At 46.2% G+C, this 7557-nt stretch overlaps 1 long non-coding RNA gene across 1 annotated transcript; it reads left to right on the plus strand.

The window, feature by feature from the left end:
• Nucleotides 1–3758: 3758 nt before the first annotated feature.
• On the plus strand, nt 3759–7122 carry LOC148120651 (uncharacterized). Its single transcript, XR_015739097.1, has 2 exons — nt 3759–5557; nt 6021–7122. It is a non-coding gene; the product is annotated as an uncharacterized LOC148120651 (long non-coding RNA).
• Nucleotides 7123–7557: the final 435 nt, after the last annotated feature.

Below are 7557 nucleotides of genomic sequence, written 5' to 3' on the forward strand. Positions count from 1 at the left end.
CCCATACACATATGTTGAGCCTAAATTTATACTCCCTATGTGTTCTGGGAATCTGCAATGAACAGATTGCTGTAAAAAATGAACCCCAAATAAGTGAAGCCCCTAGGGCTTCCAAAAGAGTACAAAACTGTTCTTAGCAAGGGCCCAAAAGAGATGATTGAATAATGCTGCTAATGACAAAAGAAAAGAACTTTAAAAACAAAGAAAGGGTGGGTCTATGGGAGTGGGGAGAGACTGATGAACTTGGAACTGACCACTGAACTTCTGAGTGAAAATGAGCAATTCAGTAGACAGGATAAAAAGAACAGATTCTAGACGGCTGTCGGGAACACGGATATGAAGAAATCACATGAAACAAAGCAATGAGACACAAAGAGAAAACAGGAGAAACTTAAAAACACTTCTCACTGGAATTCTAAGAACAGAGAAATTAGACAACAAGGTAATAACAATAATCATATAATGACTGAGAATTTGGGAAGACTGATTAAAAAATCATGAGGACATTTGTTACAGTTCAAGGCAAAAAAATACAGACAGCAATATGCAAACTAGTTAGGTAAAGTGGCTGTTTTATTTATATTTATTAGTTTCTTAAGAATTTCATGCCATGTTCTTTGAACATACCTACCCCCTCCCCACTCTTTTCAGATCCACCCCCTTCCCTACCCACCCCAGTCTGTATTCTCCATTTTTAATCCACCAAGCTAAATTGTGTCCATATACTCATGGGTGTGTGCCCTTCCACTGGAGTGTGGTTGACCTACAAGGGGTCACACCACAAAAGAAAAACTGACTCTTCTCTGAGCAGCTATTAATTGCCATGAACTCCTCAACTCAGGGTGACACTTTGCCTGCCTCCCCACCCCATGCTGAGATTTTTGTCTGTCTTGAGTCTGCACAGGTCTTAAGCATGCTGTCATAAATTCTGTGAATTTTGATGTACCACTGCCCTGCTGTGTCTAGAAAGCACCATTTCCTTGTAGCCATCCACCTCCTCCTGCTTGCTGTCTTCCCAGCCCGTCTTCCACAATGATTCCTCTGCCTTTGCAGATGGGGTGTCATATAGATGTCTCATTTAGGGGTACAATTTCTCAGACTCTTGTTCTCTGTTCCTCGATGAGCTGTGAAATTCTGTGCTAATCTCAATCTACTGGTGTGTGGGAAATGATGAAAGTTAAACAATGCTAATCTATGGGTAGAGCTATAATTATGACTATTGTATAAGGTAAAAGCAGGACATCCAGAAAATCAAGAGGTAAGGAATCACAAAGGCATGAGATGGAGACGTTATTCAAGTCCAAAGAGCTGGGTGGAGAAGTGTGTCTTAACAGCAGCCAGACCAGCAGCGGACTACAGCCACCCCCTGTGTTCAGCTGGGTGCTGGAAGCCTGGGGACCAGCGCCTACCTCAGCCTCCAGGCCCAAAGAGCTTCTGCCAGAGCCTGACATTAAGGAGGCTCAGTCAGAAGGCAAAGAGCAGGACAGATGTAATCCATCTGTGCTGGTGGCAGTGCCCCACCCCTGTAGCCCTAAGGTTAGGTCGATTTTCCTTAGCCCTGCCCCATCTTTGTGAACAGTCTTAGGCTGTGTGATAGGCAATGTACCATCTGCCTTTGGCCAGACCCGGACTGTGGTGTGTGTTTGTGTGTGTGTGTGTGTGTGTGTGTGTGTATGTGTGTGTGTGTGTGTGTGTGTGTGTGTGTGTGTGTGTGTGTAGAGTATAAAAAAATAGAACATAAAAAAGGCAAGGAGAAAAATTTGAATAACTTACTTAAAAGCTACTGCGTGTAGGTTTGAGCTTACTTTTCACTTACCACATTGCCTGGTCCTCCTACAGTAAATGCAGAGTACCAAATGACACAAAAAAAATCAATCTTGTAAATTATTCCTCCTGAAACAAAACAGATTCCTAATTAATAAACTTACTACTGGACTGACAGCATTCCTAACCCAGAATTCCTGCCTGATATCAGAGAAATTGGTGATGTGTCTGGGGTAAAAGTAAGAGGTATCCCAATCCAGGACTACACAATAACTTGTAAGAAGTGAATTATTCTGTAAACAAAGTTATGTATATCATTCCTTAGGCTCAGTAAAATACGCTCACCGGAAAGATCTGATGTCCAACACTCACATTTGCGGCATTGACATTTATGCCTATAAAAGCAGCGAAAAATCCTGTAAGATCTAAGCTGTATCTTGTGTTGTAAATGTGTAAAGATGAATTTTGAATTTTAAAATAATGCAGTAAAATTTCCCTCTGACTATCTAGAATGCCTGAAGAAATAGCTGGGCCTTCACTTGGCCAAGGCAGAAGTTTGAACTTCTGTGCATAAGTCCTTGCCAGATATTTTTAGATTTGCTCTCACAGATAACCATTACTTGAAACTCAAACAGCCATAAGATAGGATTTGGGTGACATCCGGCTTTTGACAGATTAGAAGGCAGTCTTCCTTTGGTCTCTTGCTTCGGGATGCTGCATCTTCCTTTGAAGGCAAAGTCATAGCCAGCAGGACAGAGCGCCATCTACTGGCTAATGGTCATAGCCAGCAGGACAGAGCGCCATCTACTGAAAGTCAAACTGGCTCCTTGGATTCCCCCCAAAGGCCTTGACTAGCTTTTTCCTGCTCAGACTAGTTTGTGAGAATTAACAAGGTTTTAGCCAGGAATTGGAAAGACAGGAACTTATGGCCACAGGCCAAAGCTTAACTATCTCAAAATTCCCAAGTCTTTAGTGAGAACTCTTTGCTATTACCAATGTAATGATATTATGCAAGGCTGATGATACAAGGATGTCAGATACAAGCACCTAGTTCTTGGCATTTTTAGGAAAAACGACATCATCCCAGGTCTCTGCTGAGGCAGGCAGGAAGATGTAAAGTCAGAGGAGCCAGCTAGCAGCCTTCTGGTACTGCTGGTATTGGGGCCTACTACTTCCTCATGCCCTGTCACATCGCTGGAGAGATTAACCAAGTCCTGTCTCCTTCCTTTATCTAATGTCAAAACCTGTGGGGAGATGGGGGAGAGGAGAGAAGGGGCAACTCACCATATGACGAGCTTCCATAGTGCAGAAACTATACATCTGTACTTCTCAAGCAGGCCAGAACAGACTCACACTCAATCACCAGCCATGTGCTTGATGGGTCAGGTAGGTCAACGAAAGGTCTCGCTGGCAATGGGCAGAAAGCCTCTGGAGGAACCTGTAGAAGGCCGCAGCCACATTCTCCATTATCAAGATGGCGCTGACATCCGGCTTCACCGCCAGGTGAACGCACATGTGCTCGGTAATTTCCCACTGAGTCCCCGCCTACTCCCGAGGCATCACCTGGGACTGGGAACAATGGACCTATCCAAGAGTGACACGTCCAAAGCAGGGTCTGTTTCCTATATAAGGGATGGGTTCCATCTTATCTGGGTCTCCGCCATGTGGCTTATGCTCTAGCTCCCAAGAGACATAAAGCTTTACTGCAGAAGGATCCTATGTGTACCGCGTGGTTCTTGCTGGCGAGACGGTAGCGCGGGACATCTGGTGCTGATACCCGGGAAAAAGAAGAACTTTGCACCGCCGGAGACCCCTTGGACACAAGGAGGATTCAGAACTACAGGAATGCGTGCTTAGAGAGGTACGCTCTAAAGTCCAGAGAGCATATCAAAAACTGATATGTAGAGCAGTGGGAGGTTGTGCGCGCACCCAGATAAGTTAAAAAATGACCCTCCGGTAAAGAATGGGGGAGACAGAAAAGAAAATCAGTTAAAAAGGACCCCCCAATGATTTTAAAAAAGTAAAAATGGGGGAGAAGGCTGATTTACAAGGTCAAAAGCTTTATGTTATGTTGTTTGTGTTGTCTGTTGTGTACTGGATAGGAGAAAGATATTTAAACTTAGAAACTGCTAAGGATATGATGTTTTGGGAAAGAGGTTCTGTTTTCGTCTCCACAGAAAAGGAGAGCCTAAGGGTGTACTTGGGATTTATGTGGTTTGAATCACCGAGACCTCCTGAAATGTTATAATGTTTACCCCTAAAATGCAGCGGCCCAATAACAGCAGGAAGCAGCCAAAGAGACTAAACGACGCCCAAATTCCCTAAAAGATTGTTTAAATGAGGTCCTTTCAAGCCTACTTCTCTGAGTTCCGCTTTGCTCCATACACCGGTTTGGGCTCGAAATGGGTACAGCTGGGGCTGGAGGGCGGCTGGAGCGGAGCTTTGCTCTGTGGCTATGGTGGGAGGCATATTGCGCAGGCTCAGTTGGTGCCTGGCCTGGAGGGTATCACAGCAGTACCGAGAATGAGAACGGTGCCACAAGCTGCCAGGTCAGAAGGCTTACAATGTACCTAAAACTGTGAGGGTCTCTGAGGGTAAAATGGCTCTGATTCCATTTGGCTATGCTAAACGATGCTGACTTCAGGCAGGGCTGGTCGTATTTATCATAATAAAAGCGCAATTAAGGTTTAAATGCAGTAAACAGGCAGTACCGTATTACATCTACATAGTGCGACTTAAGTTTTTAAGAACTGCTTAGCATTTTAAGAACTCAAGTCCTCCTGAAAGATTGCTATGTGTACGCTTGGCTTGTCTGGTGTTTCAGGATCCGCAGGGAGATGGATGCGAAGGGCCTTTGGATTTTGGGGTGATTGGGTCGTTGGCTGGATCTGTGAGAGTTTACAGCCGCTTTTGCTGTGGCACAGGTGTTGAGAGTTGGCTAGTAGGGAAGCGGCCCTGTTCGCCGCCTCTCCCATCGACCCCTTGAGCCGCAACGGCTCTGGCGCGGACCTTGAGTTATTGCCGGCCTGTGCAGCCTTGGTCTGGGTGTCGGCTCCCGCCACACTCCGCCACCAACACAGCCTCAGAGAACTAGGCTAGCCCCGCGGGAAAGGCAGGGGCGCCTGGGGGTGGAGCCACCACTTCCTGGCCTGGGACACGGGGATCCGCGCAGCGAGCAGGCCCAGGGCCGCACACAGCCCTTGGATGGCGGGCGGGCTCTGGAACCCAAGGCCACCATACCGGCAAGGAATACAGCAAGGAATACGGGAGCCAATAAATCTTAAATCTAATATCAACAAACAGGGCCTGGGTTTTTCCTAGGCGCCACTGGGGCAACACGGCCCATACCGTAAAAAACAGAGATCCCCATATGGGTTCCCCAATGGCCACGTCATCTTAGGACTCCAGGCTGGAAACAGGAAAACGGTTTTCTCATATTTTTAAAACAATAATCTCATCTGTGCCAGATTTAAAATGGTTTAATTCTAAGGCCTACTATAATGACACAGACAAACAAGATTGCTCTTTAGAACAGAGACCTATAGGTCTCTAAGTTCAAGACCAGCCTACTTCCAGTACTGACTGTGCTAAATTTTTACACTGAGTTTTTTAATACTCTTAAATGTTATTTTGGGAGAAGAGTTTGTTTATGTTTTTTTCTAGAAGTACTACTATTCATGCTGTGGATTCATCTGTCCAGAGGCCTGAGGACAAAGCCTCTGCTATGGAGCTGTCTGGCCTGATTGCTGCGGAGCTGGCGGGTTCCTGAGGGATGGTCCAGCTCCTGCCCTTGGTCTGTCAGTTATTGCTATGTTGTTGTTGTACATTACAGTGTTGTTGTTGCTGTGCCATTGCTATGCTGCTGGATTTCCCCTTGTTTTGTCAGTTATTGCTTGCTATCAGTTTCCCTTATCCTGTCAGTTATTTCTACTAAACACTATGGGTATCTTCAAGATAGGTTACAAAATGCCATGGTTATTTAAATTAAAAATTGGATAAATATCTATTTAAACAAAAAGGGGGGGAATAATATAAAGGAACTGCCCCCGATGCCAAGAATGGCCATCGCCATGGCTCTGTTCACCATAAATTTTTTAAATCTGGATGATAATGGCCAAAATGCTACAACACGACATTGTTCGGATCCGCAGCGGCCCAAAGATTTGGTTAAGTGGAAAGATGTGCTTTCTAATGAATGGAAAGGCCCGGATCCCATCTTATTGAGATCCAGGGGAGCTGTTTGTGCCTTCCCACAGGATCAAGAAAGCCCATTCTGGCTGCCAGAGCGATTGACCCGAACAGTGAAGAGTGATCCACAACACACGGATTCGCCTGAGGACCTGGCTGCTGTTCCTCCTGCCATTTTGCAGATGGATGACAGAGCACCGATGGAGGACACTCTCAGCTTTCCCGAAGCTGTTACCAGTCAGCCATAGGATGGCGGTGCTTCCTTGACTTTTTACAACCAATATGACTCTGGGCCCCCTCCCCCTACCGTCCTAGAGATGATTTATAAGCTTGGCCATAGGATTACAGTCCTGGGTCGTGTCTTTCTTCCCCTACTTCAAAGAATGGGTGGGGGTGGAAATGTTTTGGAACGGTCCTGCTATGGAATAGTGTTTCTCCTCTGGATGGTCTGCTGACTCAAATCCCAAAATCGTAGGGACAAAGTGGTTATTGCACAAGCGCTGGCTGCCCTGGAACAGGGGCCTCTACTGATATGTGGCTATCTATGTTAAAGCAGTAAGGTTTAAGCCAACCAGCTCCTGCACCCCTAGGACTGTGGTCCATTGCACAGGGTGGAGTGCTTGGCTTAGCTAGCCCTGAAGGTTGTTGAGCTGAAGAGCATCGCACAGAGAATGGCCCTCTCTGAGAGATAAGTCGCTTTGCTTAAGGGTTTCCTGCCGTATATTCCCTTTCCCAGAAAATTGGCAGAGGGCAGGCTGGATAGGTTCCAGGTGTCATGAGCCTAGGGACAGATTCCGTATAAGCCCATTTTTTATGTTTTCATTTTGGGAAGTGCGACCTCTATCTTTACCTTCCTAGGGAGTTGCCTTTCTGCAAAGAAGTAAAATTAGGGGGAGATGTAGAAGGCCGCAGCCACATTCTCCATTATCAAGATGGCGCTGACATCCGGCTTCACCGCCAGGTGAACGCACATGTGCTCGGTAATTTCCCACTGAGTCCCCGCCTACTCCCGAGGCATCACCTGGGACTGGGAACAATGGACCTATCCAAGAGTGACACGTCCAAAGCAGGGTCTGTTTCCTATATAAGGGATGGGTTCCATCTTATCTGGGTCTCCGCCATGTGGCTTATGCTCTAGCTCCCAAGAGACATAAAGCTTTACTGCAGAAGGATCCTATGTGTACCGCGTGGTTCTTGCTGGCGAGACGGTAGCGCGGGACAGGAACCCTCAGTCAATCCCCAGGAGACAGAAGGCAAATGAAGCTCCTACTTGACAATATCCAGATTGGCATGCACATGTGCATGTATTCCACCCAGATTGGCATGCAAATATGCATTATTCCACCCAGGTTGGCATGCACATGTGCATGCATTCCTCCCAGATTGACATGCAAATGTGTATGTATTCCACCTAGATTGGCATGCATATGTGCATGTATTCCACCCAGATTGGCATGCAAATGTGCATGTATTCCACCTAGACTGATATGCACATGTGCATGTATTCCACCCAGATTAGCATGCAAATGTGCATGTATTCCACCCAGCTCCAAAATTCTATTCCACGCCATGAGTCTATGTAAACCCATGATAAACGCCATAACA

Source organism: Myodes glareolus, chromosome 10 (assembly GCF_982192425.1).
Source record: "Myodes glareolus chromosome 10, mMyoGla1.1, whole genome shotgun sequence".
Lineage (NCBI taxonomy): Eukaryota > Metazoa > Chordata > Mammalia > Rodentia > Cricetidae > Myodes > Myodes glareolus.